We start from the raw sequence: 15,320 nt of genomic DNA, 5'->3' as shown, positions 1-15,320 counted from the left end.
AAGATCTTGAATTTTAAATATTTTATTATCATTGTAGTGGTTAATTATTTATTAATTTTTTGTATTATTGTGGTGGTAGATTTAATTATGGTTTGAGTTGATTAGTTAATTTTGTTTAGGTTCGGTTTGGTTAATGAAAAAAAGAAGAATAAAATACAAAAGAAAAAAAAGTGTTTTTGTTTAAGGGAATTACATTGGGTGTTTTTCCAAAGTTTAGTTTTTTTTTTAGTATGTTTTGAGTCTGATCAAGTTTCTATTGTGTGTTTTAATTTCATGTTCAAGGTTACCTTCTTTAATTGATGCATGCTTCGATGTTTCCCTGAGTAGAGTAGGGTTTCCTCTTCTTGTCCTTTAATTTAATGCATGTTAGTTTAGATTTTTAAATACTGTGTTATTTAATTTGTCAAAAGTAGAATCAAACAACCTTGAAATCTCGAATCTAAACCGAGTTTAGTACCTTTTTATTTTTTATTGGACGAATGTAAAATTTGAGATTAAAACGCATTCCCGGAGGAGACGATCTAGCCATTGGGCTTAATATTACACGACGTAATTCCTATACTTGGGATAGCTTTCGAGCTACTTATTTTTCGAGTGCGTCAAGTTTTTGGCGTCGTTACCGGGGAATGTCTGTCTTAGTCTCAAATTAGCATTTTTCCCATCATTTTTATTAGGTTTATGAAAAAGAAAAAAAAAAAGCAGAAAACAAAAACAGAAAAAAAAAAAATTGAGTTTTGAAAAATGGCTGCACCTGCACCGCGCACGATAATGGACTTTTTGTAGCTTGAATATGCCACTGCATCCTCTTCCACTTTTTTGCCTTATGATGAGCTTAATTTCATGATGCAGTGCGGGAGGACGTCATTGCTACCCAAGTTCTACGGGATGGAATCTGAGTGCCCCTATCAGTACTTAGCAGAGTTTGAATTAACTGGCAATATGTTTTTCCCTCATGCTAAAACTGATGAATCTATTCGACTGAATTTATTTCTTGCTACCTTGTAGGATAGGGCACAGATCTGGTTTCATTCCTTGAGACCTCACTTTATCACTGATTGATCTGATATGGAGCGTGAATTTTTGCATGCATTTTGTCCCTCACAGAAAACTCAATTTTTGTTGGAACAAATTTTTAATTTTGTGCAACAGGATGACGAGATATTTCGAGCTAGCTAGGAGTGATTCATGGATCTACTAAGCACTTGTCCACATCGCGTGTTCGACTTATGGAGGTTAGCTGATTGTTTTTATACTACTCTTACCCCTGATTACAAGTATTTTGTCGAGACCATGTCTAATGGAGAGCCCATCAGCGAGGATCCAAATCAGGTATTATCATTCTTTGATTACTTAACTGACAATGTCCCACAGTGGAACACACGATACACTCAAGCACCCATGACTGCGCATTATTAGTGGTAGAGAAGCACATGAGCCAACATACTATCCAGATGATCCTCCGCCTCAATACCAGCCACAACAGATCCCTCAGAGCTGTATGCCGTCAGAACTTCTTGGGGATAGCATAACACAGATGGCGAACATGCTCCAGCAGTTCATGCAAACTCAAGTCAATCATAATAATGAATTACGGGATACCATTAATGCGATAAGCACGCAGTTGGACATCTTAGAACAAGAAGAATCGCTCGTAGAACCTCAGCCTAGTCCTTAAAAGTACCAGGAGCCACACCAACAAATACATGATGTTTCTCTTGAGATAGCAGAAATCGCCACTACTTCGAGAAGTGAGAAAGAAGTTCCCTAACCTGAAACGCTCATTGCAAGTCAACCAGCACTCCTAGCACCAGAAGTTACGGCTGAAATAGATGAATTCAAAAAAAAAATCATAGGAAACGAACCCAGAAGCGGAGCAATTAGTTGATGAGGAGACTACTACTCATGCGGAGTACTAACCTGCGGTACGTCACTCTCAAAGCCTAGAAACCGTGGAACCGTCACTCCCGCCTGAATCAGACGTCAAGGAGCCTAATGTGGATGCAGACCCTTGCAGTGGTGAGATAATATGTGTGCCTGATAAAGAGGGTGACCAGTCTGGTAAGAATATAATTTCCAAGGAACCAGGTAAAGCTTTTAATGTTAATGCTTCTGAATAACTACAGGTAATTGTTCCAATAACTTCCCATCACACGTTAGTTAGTAAAGAAGCAAATTTCCTGGACACGATGTTGAATAAAGACCCTTTCTTGTCAACACACGAGGGTCGACCTGCGCACATATTGTTTGATATATTGATGCGTATTAATTCATTTGAGGCTAATTTTTATGCAGGTATGAGGACTGATCGATTGTGGCGGCTCAAATTTGGAGACCCATCGGCACAATTTATATACCTGCGGCCACCAGATGAAATTCCTCCTGAGGCTCCACCAGACAATTGTGATATTTTTCTTTTCCTTCTTTTGCTTTTATTTTATCTTATTTTATTTTTATTTAGTTTTCAGGTCTATTTTCCCGTAGTTCAATCTTTCTTTTCCATTACCCCATCACTCATGTACACTTTACTTTTCCCGTGCACAGTCCTTTTTATTTCCCCTATGCTTTCACATTGAGGACAATGTTCCACTTTAGTTTTTTTTTTGGGGGGGGGGGGTGGTGAGCATTCGCATGTGACACTATGCACGTACACGTACTGAGTTTTATATTTAAAAAAATCAAAAATCAAAAAAATCAAAAAGAAAGAGAGAAAGAAAGAGGAGCACTGAGAAATTACACTGCATTATGCTATGCTTAACACTGCTGCATACCTTTTACATACTCGTGTATAATTTAAGAATGACACACTTGAGTCAATCATGCGTAGTTTCTCTTTATATGATCTTATGACTCCATGAAAAATTCATTTGGTCGTACATTCGTGTTAATTTGGTTATATAATTTCCTGTATTTACACGGCATCTCACGAGGTTGAATAAACACATTCACGTGATTCATTGCACTTTGGGTTTCCTGTGAGCACTGAATGAACACTCATGACAACTATGACACCTTGTGAGGTATTGTTGAGCCATGTATCGTCCTTTTGAGCGTTAACATCAAATCAGAGTTCATAGAACTCAATTCTCTTTTTTTGGATGATTCCTTGTACACTAGTCTCTGTCTTTGATTTTCTAGCCTAGAGGTGACACCTAGTGGAGAGATGGAAACCTAGGTCCTGTAGCCTACTCAAGATGTGAAGACTGAGCCACACCTAGAGATAAACTTAGTTCATAGACCATTACTTGAGCTCAATTCCCATTGATTGTTTGAAGATTAAAAAAGAAGTGTTATGATTGTCCTAATTGATCAAGAAAAAAATAGAAAATGAAGAATGAGCAGAAGAAATAATAAGAATACACATGCGCATGAAATGAAATGTCAATGCCGGTCCACATACATATCACAAAAAGTCAAGGACACGACACTTATTTTTCATGTATGAAGATGCTTCAACCGGTTAATGCCTCGGATGTATTCACGACAAGTTTATAAATAAGTTGATCTAGGGTGCTCTCGATTGGATATGGCGAGTAGGTGAGAAGATGCTAGGGTGAAGGACCCGATACCTCATAGATAGGTTAGATCCTTTCCAGACTAGTCCACTTCGTACATTTACCATTATTCCTTTTAATATGTGGGATGTTTGATCGTGACACTCCTCCTCATATATGATGAGTGAACCCATTTTCTTTGAGTGTTCTTGAGGGTATACCAGTTAGGCCGAGTCAAAGCGACCGTTCTGTAGGTGTCCACTGGTATCCTAAGTGTACTAAGTCACACACATCACACAAACCTCAAGAGTTTACCTATTTATACTCGGACTTATATGATTGCATTAACTCTGAATGTACCACTGATTAACTTCATGTGAGTATACTGCTCTTAAATGACATATAAATGATGAAATTTGCATGAGTAACGTGCTTCAAATTTGTGTGTATTGAATATGAACGAGCCTATGTGAAATTCAGTTATGTTCTTGTATGTGAAACGTTATGGTTATGTTGCATGTGCATTGATTTCATGTTCATTGGAGTTTGTATTCGTAGGCACTACCCTGAAATTCATTCGTGTCATTTTCTAGAGACTAGCAAAACGTTAGTTGGGGGGGGTGTGATTACGCGTCAAAACTGCGTAATTGGACACTTTAACTCGGTCTTTATGGTTTATATTTTTAATTAAATGTCCAAATTTATCCAAAATTTTAATAAAGTACCATATTTATGATTCTTGAACTTTATTGCACAATTTATGAATTTTTGGTAATTTTCTGTCGCAAGAAAATTCCTGGGAACCAAAATTGACGCTTGTTCATATTTCATACATAACTTTTCTGTCCGAACTTCGATTGACACGATTCAAATTTTTTGAGAAAGAGAAAAAGATTATCTACAACTTTTGTGATTTGAGTTTTACAAGAAACAAGCTTTAGAAGGGTCAAAACAGGCTGTGAATGTATATAACAAATAAAATGAAAAAATAAAAAAATATATATAAATGGATATTTGATGTGACCTGGCCATGCATGGCTGGGTCGGGTTGGACAAGTTGGGTAGGGCAGCCACAGCTCCCTTTTAAAATCTCACCCGAGCGCAGCTCTACCATCCCTCTTCTTCACCCTCTTCTTCTTCTTCTTCTTCTTCTTCTTCTTCTTCTTCTTCTTCTGCTTCTCCTATTTTCATTTTTTCATTCTCTTCTCTTTTCCTAATTCTCCCTTCTCTCCTTCTTCTTTATCAGCCCACACCCCTCTCTTTCTCCTATTCCCTTCTCCTCTTTTCTTTTCCTTCTCTGTCTGTTACTATTTCTTGTCCCTGTGTGCTGCCCTCTCCAGCAAATCCTTATGGCCCCACAGAATGCTCTCCACAGCTTCCCGAGACAGACCAACAGCAGCTAGGCCAGTAGCTTCCAGCATCACAGCAAGCACAAAGCTCCTCTGCAGCACCTCATCTGTAGCCGTCATCCTCTGCTCCACGACCACCATCCGCCAATTTTCCTCTGCTCACACACCAGTCCCAGCAACCTGAGCCAGTCACAAGCAGACCTTCGGCCCTTCCATTCACTACTACTTATTAGACTAGTCGAGCCTTCTATAATGCAACCGAGCCAGCTGCTCCTCCAAACTCACGACCATCTCTCTCTCTCTCTCTCTCTCTCTCTCTCTCTCTCTCTCTCTCTCTCTCTCTCTCTCTCTCTCTCTCTCTCTCTCTCTCTCTCTCTCTCTCTCTTCTTTTATTTCTTTCAATATTAAGTTAGATGCTACTATTTTAATTTATTTGCTGGAATTATTTGGAAAGACAAGATCTTGAATTTTAAATATTTTATTATCATTGTAGTGGTTAATTATTTATTAATTTTTTTTATTATTGTGGTGGTAGATTTAATCATTGTTCGAGTTGATTTGTTAATTTTGTTAAGGTTCGGTCTGGTTATTGAAAAAAAGAAGAATAAAATACAAAAGAAAAAAAAAGTGTTTTTGTTTAAGGGAATTACATTGGGTGTTTTTCCAAAGTTCAGTTTTTTTTAGTATGTTTTGAGTCTAATTAAGTTTCTATTGCGTGTTTTAATTTCATGTTCAAGGTTACCTTCTTTAATTGATGCGTGCTTCGATGTTTCCCTGAGTAGAGTAGGGTTTCCTCTTCTTGTCCTTTAATTTAATGCATGTTAGTTTAGAGTTTTGAATCTCATGTTATTTAATTTGTCAAAAGTAGAATCAAACAACCTTGAAATCCCGAATCTAAACCGAGTTCAGTACCTTTTTATTTTCGATTGGATGAATGTAAAATCTGAGATTAAAACGCATTCCCTGAGGAGACGATTTAGCCATTGGGCTTAATATTACACGACATAACTCCTATACTTGGGATAGCTTTAGAGCTGCTTATTTTTCGAGTAAGTTAGTAGGTCTTTTTGAAGATCGACTTACAGTCAGGGTATCATCAGGTGAGGGTTAGATCTGAGGATGTAGTGAAGATTGCTTTCCAAACCAAATACGGGCACTCTGAGTTCTTGGTTATGCCATTTGGGTTGAGTAATGCGCTGGTAGTGTTCATGGATCTGATGAACAGAGTGTTTCATGAGTACCTGGAGCAGTTCGTAGTGGTGTTCATCGATGACATTCTGGTATACTTGAGGAGTTCGGAAAAGCATGAGAACCATTTGAGGTTGGTACTACAAATTCTACGAAAGAGGAAGTTGTATGCTAAGATGAAGAAGTGTGAATTCTAGTTGAATCAGGTCGCATTCTTAGGCTATGTGGTGTCTAAAGGCGGTATCTCCATTGATCCTAGCAAGATTGAAGTTGTGGTTGACTGGGCTAGACCAAAGAGTGTGCAGGAAGTTTGGAGTTTTTTGGGACTAGCAGGTTACTATCGTCGGTTCATAGAGGGTTTCTCTAAATTATCTGGACCTCTGACACAATTGACTAAAAAGGGGGTGAAGTTTGACTGGACTAGTGATTGCGAGCAGTGCTTTCTTGAGTTGAAGCACCAGTTGGTTACTGCTCCAGTATTGACCATTCCTTTGGGGGATGGGGATTTTGTGATCTATAGCGACGCATCCCTGAAGGGTTTGGGATGTGTGCTTATGCAACAGGGTAAGGTGGTAGCTTATGCTTCTCAGCAACTTAAGGAGTATAAGAAGAATTACCCTATGCATGATCTGTAATTGGCTACTGTTGTATATGCACTGAAGATCTGGCCATACTATTTTATGGTATGCAGTGTGAGATCTTCACTGATCATAAAAGCCTCAGGTATTTCTTCATGCAGAAGGAGTTAAATATGAGGTAGAGACAGTGGCTTGAGTTGATTAAAGACTACGATTGTACGATCAGTTATCACTCGGGGAAGACTAACGTGGTGGCTGATGCATTGAGTCAAAAGTCAGAAATGCAACAGTATCTGTAGTTGTAGCTCAGCATCATGTCAGACAGGATCTGGAAAGCCTTGGTGTGGAGTTGGTGTCCAGTGTTCATCAGGCTTTCATTACTAGTTTGGTAATTTATCTGACCTTGTTTGAGTGTATTAAAGTCGTGCAAGCTAATGATGCGGAGTTAGCTGAGATTGTGGAAAAAGTGCAGTAGGGTTTGGCTGCAGATTTTAACATCTCTGACAGAGGTGTGTTGAGGTTTGGGACCAGACTGTGTGTTCCAAACGATGATGAGATTAGAAGGACAATTCTGGGGGAGGCACATCATTCTTTGTTTACGGTACATCCGGGTAGTTCAAAGATGTATCGGAACTTACACAAGACCTTCTAGTGGTCTGATATGAAAAGGTAGATTACTCAATTCGTGGAGCAGTTTCTGACATGTCAGTAGGTGAAAGAAAAACATCAGAGGCCGGTAGGGCCATTGCAGCCTTTGCCTATTCCAATGTGGAAATGGGAACATATTTCCTTGGATTTTGTGATCGGATTTCCGCCAACCCTTCACAGGCAGAACGCTATTTGGGTGATCGTGGATAGGTTGAGGAAATCTTCTCATTTCATACCGATGGAGGTTAGCTACCCTTTGAGTAGGCTAGCACATATGTATGTGCATGAGATTGTGAGAATGCACGGGGTATCAGTGGCCATTGTGTCAGATCGAGACCCGAGGTTTACTTCTCGATTCTAGATGAGCTTGCTGGAGGCACTGGAAATGAAGCTTACTTTCAGTATAACGTTCCACCCCCAGACTGATGGACAGTCGGAGAGGACGATACAAATCTTGGAGGATATATTGTGAGCTTGTGTGTTAGACTACAGTGGTAGTTGAATACAGTTTATCCCACTAGTAGAGTTCGCTTATAATAATAGCTTCCAGGCTAGTATCGGGATGGCACCGTTCGAGGCTTTGTATGGTCGGAGGTGTCGATCTCCTTTGTGTTGGGATGAGGTTGGTGAATGTTAGGTGTTAGGACCTGAACTTGTGCAGCAGGCGTTTGAGAAAGTGGGTTTGATCCAGAAGAGGATTAGATCAGCTCAGAGTCTGCAGAAGAGTTACGCAGATGTTCACCATCGTGAGTTAGAGTTTGAGGTAGGGGGTAAGGTATTTCTGTGTATCACTCCGATGAATGGGGTGATGAGATTTGGGAGGAAGGGTAAGCTAAGCCCGAGGAATATCGGACCATTCGAGATTCTTGAGCGAGTGGGTTCGGTAGCCTACAGGATTGCACTACCACCAGCACTCTCGAGGGTCCATGATGTGTTTCATGTATCCATGCTAAGGAGGTACGTATTGGATCCTTCACATGTTATCAGTTATGATGAGTTAGAAATTAGGGATACTTTAGCATATGAGGAGATACCTGTTCAGGTTTTGGATCATAAAGTTCAGAAGTTTCGTACCAAAAATATACCGTTAGTGAAGGTATTGTGGCGAAACCATGAGATTGAGGAAGCTTCTTGGGAACTAGAAACGGAAATATGCCTGAAGTATCCACAGTTGTTTTGAGCACTTGTATGTTATCCTACTTTGGGTTGGGATTGGTGGTTAGTCATTGGGAGTATGTGTATTGTGAACTCCTAAGATGGTTGTATATGAACCACGGTATTCCTTCGCCATTAGTGAGGGTATGTATGTGTATGTGTATAGTGGGGTTGTGCTGTAGTAGTCGCCAATTTTTTGTTAGTATTGCGTGTATATGTATTTAGTTGTATGAATGAGTTGTGAATGAGAGATGGCAAATTTCGAGGACAAAATTTTTGTAAGGAGGGGAGATTGTAAGAACCCGAACCATGATATATGGGTTTAAATAATTAAAAGAGGGGTAAATTTGGAATTTGAACAAGCTTCATCGACGAAGGCAGAGTTCGTCGACGAAGGCCTTGTATCTCTCATTGATGAAGTTTAAAGGCTCATCAATGAGGAGAAACCGAGAGATTTTGGGAAAATCGGGGATCTCAAGCTCGTTAACGAGGCCATCGCTTCATCGACGAAGGCAATGGCAGATTTGTCGACGAGGACGCCATTTCATTGATGAAGACGCCTGAGTCAAAGGGATATAAATAGAAGTTTTATTACTTCCAAGCTAAGAAAACTCAAATATCTTCTCTCTTTCTCTCTCTCTCTCTCTCTTTAGAACTCTCCCTACTCTTTATTTCTCTAGATTTATTCATCGTTCGTTGTTAGAATCGTGAATTTGAAGTTACCACGAGGATTGTGGAATGATTCTCTACAAGTTCTACGGATCGGAATCCCGTTTTGGAGATTTTTGGGTTTCAGCTTAAAATCAAGGTAAGGCTCGGTTTTCAATTCTGATCCGGTCGTTTAGTAAAGAACAGTGTTGTGAGTATTACTTGCATTGTTGATTGTAGTTTTTGGAACTCGGTTTGCTATTTAGGGACCTTAGAGTTTGCGATTTTTTATTCGGGGAAAAGGTAAGGGGAATTGTGTTTATATCGGTTTTTTTTTTTAAATCGGACTCGGTGGAACTATGGTCCACAGTCCTGTGTGTGTTTTGGCTACTCATTTGGGGGGATCCAATGGGGAAAACTATGACTTTTTCATGATTATAGTTTTGGGAAAAAGGGGGCGACGGACTGCATCCCTGTTTTGTTAAAAACTAAACGTATATGTTGATTTATACAATGTTATAGGGATCGTCGTGCCTTGACTTGTTTTAAACTATATGTGTTCGAAAAACCATGATTTTAGATTACCAAATGGGTGTGGTTTGTTTGGTTATATGAGCATACATGTGTGTGTGATTGGTTGAAATGCTAATAGGAACGCAGTTTCGAATTTGTTCCAGGTATTGAGAGTGTCCGGCTCTATATCCGAGGGCATATGAAATCATTGGCCATAGATTGGCAGAGGTCTGGCTCTATATCCGAGGGTGTGAGCCTATTCCGGCAGATCAGGCCAAAGGATGTGGATCCACCAGTTAGCGCTGGTATGATGCCATAGGAGTTAGGGACTAGCTATGTGCCGGTGGCGCCGTGTTCACGGGTTAGCTACGGGCCAACACCATATGTCACGGGCCGACTTCGGGTCGATGGGTGTGACGACATCAGGATTGCTGATCATGTGCGTGTGTGTGCTTGTATGCACTATGTAAAATTAGTACTGGACTGCATTTAACTGCGTGTATATTGCATCATGATAACACTCAAATGCCACACACCGATATAACCTGTGTTCTTCCTTACTAAGAGGTGTTTGACCCCTACTGTACGTACATTTTTACAGGTCCTTTGAGTAACCAGAACTAGAGTCCTAGTGTAAGGAGCGTACTGGCCGATGTACTGCTTTTAGCTCTTAGGTAAGTACTAGGACTGTATATTGATGGGTTGCCATTTTGGGATATGTTGGGCACCCAGTTGTACATTGTATGTTAGAGCCTATTTCTGCTCTTGTATAGACTCTGGTATGGTATAGCATATATATATATATAGAATGACCTTTTTCCGCTGCGTATATGATTGTGTTTGGATGTGTTAAGGGTGCCTGGGAACACCACGGGGTCGGACTCTCATCCTTTGTACTGTATCTTTGGATGATTTGTATAATACAGGGATAAGTTAGATTACATTTTCACCCCTGGGTCCCATTTTTCAGGTTTGGGGTGTGACAAATCTCCTCCTTCTCTCCTATAAAAAGGAGCACTTCCCCTCCATTGTGCAGATACACAGAGAGTGAGAGTGAGTGAAGAAACAATAAGTGTGAGTGCACTTTTAGTGTGTACTAAAGTGAGTGAGTTAAGTGTGTTGTAATTCTCCTCATCTTCACTCTATACCCATATATATATAGTGAAGTTACTCCTATCCCGTGGACATACGCTAAATTAGTCGAACCACGTAAATATTGTTTGTTATTTGTGTGTGTGTGTGTGTGTTATTTGATCGTGGGCAGGATTCATATCCGAAAAATTGGTATCAGAGCTACTGGTTTACCGCCTTGTTATCAGTTTTAATTTTTGTATATTAATACCGCCTTGATGACAGGTTTTATTTTTGTGTATCAATACCACCTTAATGGCAGGTTTTATTGATGTATATTGATACTGCCTTCACAGCTAGATCTGTTCTTAATTTTTGAGATAATACTGTAGTAAAATTGTTCACTGCGGTTGTCCACGCATAGTACTAGAGCATATTAAATGGAGGAAAGTATAAGTCTTGGCAGCAGTTCCATGATTAGACTTACAAAGACAAATTATTCCATCTGGAAGACAATGATGGAAGATTTTTTGTACTGTAAAGATAATATGTTCGATACCATTGAATGCAAAGGGATCGTGCCAAGTGTAAAAACTAAGTCTGATTAGAAGAAGCTCAACAAAAAAGCAGTCAATGTTATAAGACAGTGGGTCGAGACGAGGGCAATTCATGATACAGCTAAAGAAACGGATGGCTACAAACTTTGGCAACATCTGGGAGAGATGTACGAGTCAAAGAATGCCTAGAAGAAAACCTTCATGATAAGGAGGTTTGTGAATTTAAAATTAAGTGATGGACAAAATGTTTTAGATCACTTAGATAAATTTAATGAAATTCTTACTAATATGGCAAGCATGAAACTAACTATTGTAGATGAAATTCAAGCATTGATTTTGCTAAGTTCATTACCAAATAGTTGGGAGACACTGGTGGTAGCTCTTAGTAATTCAGCACCAAACAGAAAGGTAACCTTGAGTGTCGCGGCGTCCCGGGAGCGCGTGTGCCCCGGGCGGCGAAATCAAAATCATTTTTAATATTTTCATGGAAAAACATGGAATATCGGAGTCGCCACTAACCTTTAGTGCGGTTAGAACACATGATTACTTCCCCGTTAGGGGTAGAATCAGTTTACATTACCAGAGTTGGGGTCGGGAGTTCGGTTACGCGAGGGGAAGGTACGAGCACCCCCTACGCGCCCGTTCTTACGAACGGTACCTAATTAATTTTAAATTATCCCTAAGTTAATCTAATAAGTCTTTAAACTACTCCTTTTATGAATTAATAAACACACATGAAAAATGAATAAATAAATAAATATATACAAATATTCCCTCAGAGCTTAAGGTACGTGAAGCCCGAAGGCTCATACCCCCCGCAATAAAATCATAGGGATTAAAATAAAAATATTTAAGAAAATACACTCCCAAATTTTAAAATTGTAAGTAAAATTTTTATAGGAAAATACTGGTATGGGAGGTTTTAATAATAGATATAATAATTTAAACATAATAAATAAGTAAATAAATAAAATAGTAATAAACTAGAATATTAGGATACCACAATACGTACTAATCAACATATATAATAGAAGCTAAAATATCTAACATACCAATAATAGTAGAATATAAACATATAATATAGACTAAGATAATGAGCATATCATAATATTAAAATACTACATGTGCGTTATAAACAAAAATACTCAAACCTACCATAATAAACATAATCACGATGAGAACAATAATAAATATCCACAAATAATATAATACGTAATAAATTACTATAATACTATATATACTAAACATACCATATAATAGCATGATACCAAAACACCAAAAATATTATATTACCTAAAATATTAAACTTACCAAAATAATACCTTGTATATTAACATGCTAAAAATATAATAATAATATATAATATTACCTAAAACGCTACATTACTAAATGTACACGGTCACCTAAAATACTAAATGTATAATGTTACTTAAAATTCTAAGTTGCTAAATGTAAATATCACTTATTCAAATAAATATTATAGCATTAAAAATTCCACAACAATATTATGAACATGACAAAATAATAATACAATCGTATACAAGAAATAAATAAATAATAATCAATAATGAACATAAATATATATGCAATAACAATATAAAGTAAATTAAATAAAACACTACTCAAAACCTTAATAACGTGAAATAGCCAAAACCCTGAAATAAAACAATAACCCAAAACCCTAAATGGTTGTATTATGAAAATAATGTAAATAATCAAGAATCCTAGATGTGCATAAATATTACAATCCTAAATAATAAACAAAATCCCTAAATATCGTATGAAAAATAAACATGATAAATATCCTAAATATACCGAAAACCTAAATAATATCTACACAACAACATGATATACGAACCCCTTAGATATATATAACAATAATAAAAAATCCTATGATAGTATACCCACCATAATATATAATATACCACGAATATGTAACAATAACAAAACTATATATCATAAAAATACTGTATCCTAACCTATATTCATCATTAAATATGCATAGTCAGTGCCCTAAAATAAAAAATGAAAACAAACATGAATAAACATTATCACAGAAAGAAAATAATAATAATAATAATAATAATAATAATAATAATAATAATAATAACATTAGATATGTATATGTAAAACCTAAATAAAAATTCTTACACAAGAAAAAAAAAATCCTGAATAAAAATTGATGTCAGATATACCCAAGTAAATATTATCATAAAAGAAGAAAAATCCTGCAATAAGAAGAATAAAATCAATTAGTGTTTTCCATGCATAAACAAAAATAATTAAAGTTTAAATATGGACAAAAATTCTGCAACAAGAAGAATAAAATTAATTAGTATTTACCATTATGAGATTAAAAAAAATGGACATTAAACACTAAACATATTATATTACTATATTTATTATCTAACAAGTAAAATAAAATAAATACATAATAAGAAAACTTAAAGTACACACAACATGTAAAAATTAAGAAAAACTTAAACTTTATGTGTGTGTGTGCAGATACAGCAGAGGGAGGCAAGGACTCACCGTGGGTGCTCAGAGGAGACTGCTGCAACTGGAGTTGATCGTAGCAGAGAACTCCAACCGTGCTGCTGGAGATGGTGTCTTCTCTGTTGGACTGTGTGACCGGAGAGTTCTGGGTATGCTGACCGTGGGTTGCTCTGGTGGTGGACCGTCGGCGACGGCGGTAGCGTGGCAGCCGGTGGCCGTGCTGCAGCAGGGGTCGTGGCTGGTGGTTTGCTGGGCGTGACTGTTGGAGCGATGGCGACACTGCTGGAGGCTGGGCGTGAGGACCGGAGCAACTGGTCGTGAGGACTGGCAGGGGAGTCTCTCGGGTGGTCTAGATTGCTGCAGGGAGGATCTGGAGCGGGAGATGATAACTGAGAGAGCCAAGGAGAGCAGGGAGGTCTTGCCGTGGCTGGAACAGGAAGAAGAAGAAGAAGAAGAAGAAGAAGGAGACAGAGGTGAGGAACAGAGGCGGCTGCTGGGGGAGTGAAGGAGATGGGAGGATGTGAGAGTGGCAAGGAGATTTGCCGGAGAGAGAGAGAGCCAGAGAGAGAGACAGTGAGGTTTTTTTTTTTTTTTGGTTGTTTTTCCTTTTGGCCTCTGCCGGTGCCCCCCCAAGAGAAGAAAGGAAAAGGGCCTTATATAAAAATTTAGAAATCCTAAACCCATCCCTTTTCCTTTTTGGTTTTATGGTATTTTTTCTTTTTGGAAACAATATATATGAGAATAATTATTAGTATGGTAATAATAATAATAATAATGATAATATATATATATATATTAAAATAATAATAATGATAATAGTAACAACAAAGATAAATAAATAAATAATAATAATAATAATAAACAATAGAAATAAAAATAAAAGTAATAATAATGATACTAATAATAATAATAATAATAATCATAATGGTAATAATAGAAAATAAAAAATATTAATGACAATAATAATAATAATACTAATAATAATAATAATAATAATAATCATAATGGTAATAATAGAAATAAAAAATATTAATGACAATAATAATAATAATAATAATAATAATAATAATAATGATAATAATAAAATAATAATAATAATAGAAATAACAAAAATAAATAAATAGTGATAATAAAGGTGAAAATACCAATATTAAAATAATGTCAAATAATAAATAATAATAATAATAATAATAATAAATATAAATAGAAATAAAAATAAAAGTAATAATAATAATACTAATGAAAAATAATAATAATAATAATAATGATAGTAATAAAATAATAGTAATAATAGTAAATAAAAATACTAATAATGATGATTATAAAAATTAAAAATAATAATGAAAATAATAAATAATAATAATAAAATAGAAGTAAAAATAAGTAATAATAGTAATGCTAATGAAAAATAATAATAATAATAATAATAATAAATAAAATAATAATAATAATAATAATTATAAAAATAACAATAATAATAGTAATACATATATTGGGCCTGGGTAAAAATGGGGTGTCTACATTGAGTATGGTGAAAGATAGCATCACAAAAGAAGAGCTGAGCAAGGCGTGTCCACTCACTCTCAAGGACGAGCGATGGTCACTAAGAGGGGTAGAAGCAGATAT

This window comes from Malania oleifera, chromosome 3 (genome assembly GCF_029873635.1).
Source record: "Malania oleifera isolate guangnan ecotype guangnan chromosome 3, ASM2987363v1, whole genome shotgun sequence".
Lineage (NCBI taxonomy): Eukaryota > Viridiplantae > Streptophyta > Magnoliopsida > Santalales > Ximeniaceae > Malania > Malania oleifera.
Note: the sequence above shows the minus strand (reverse complement) of the source record.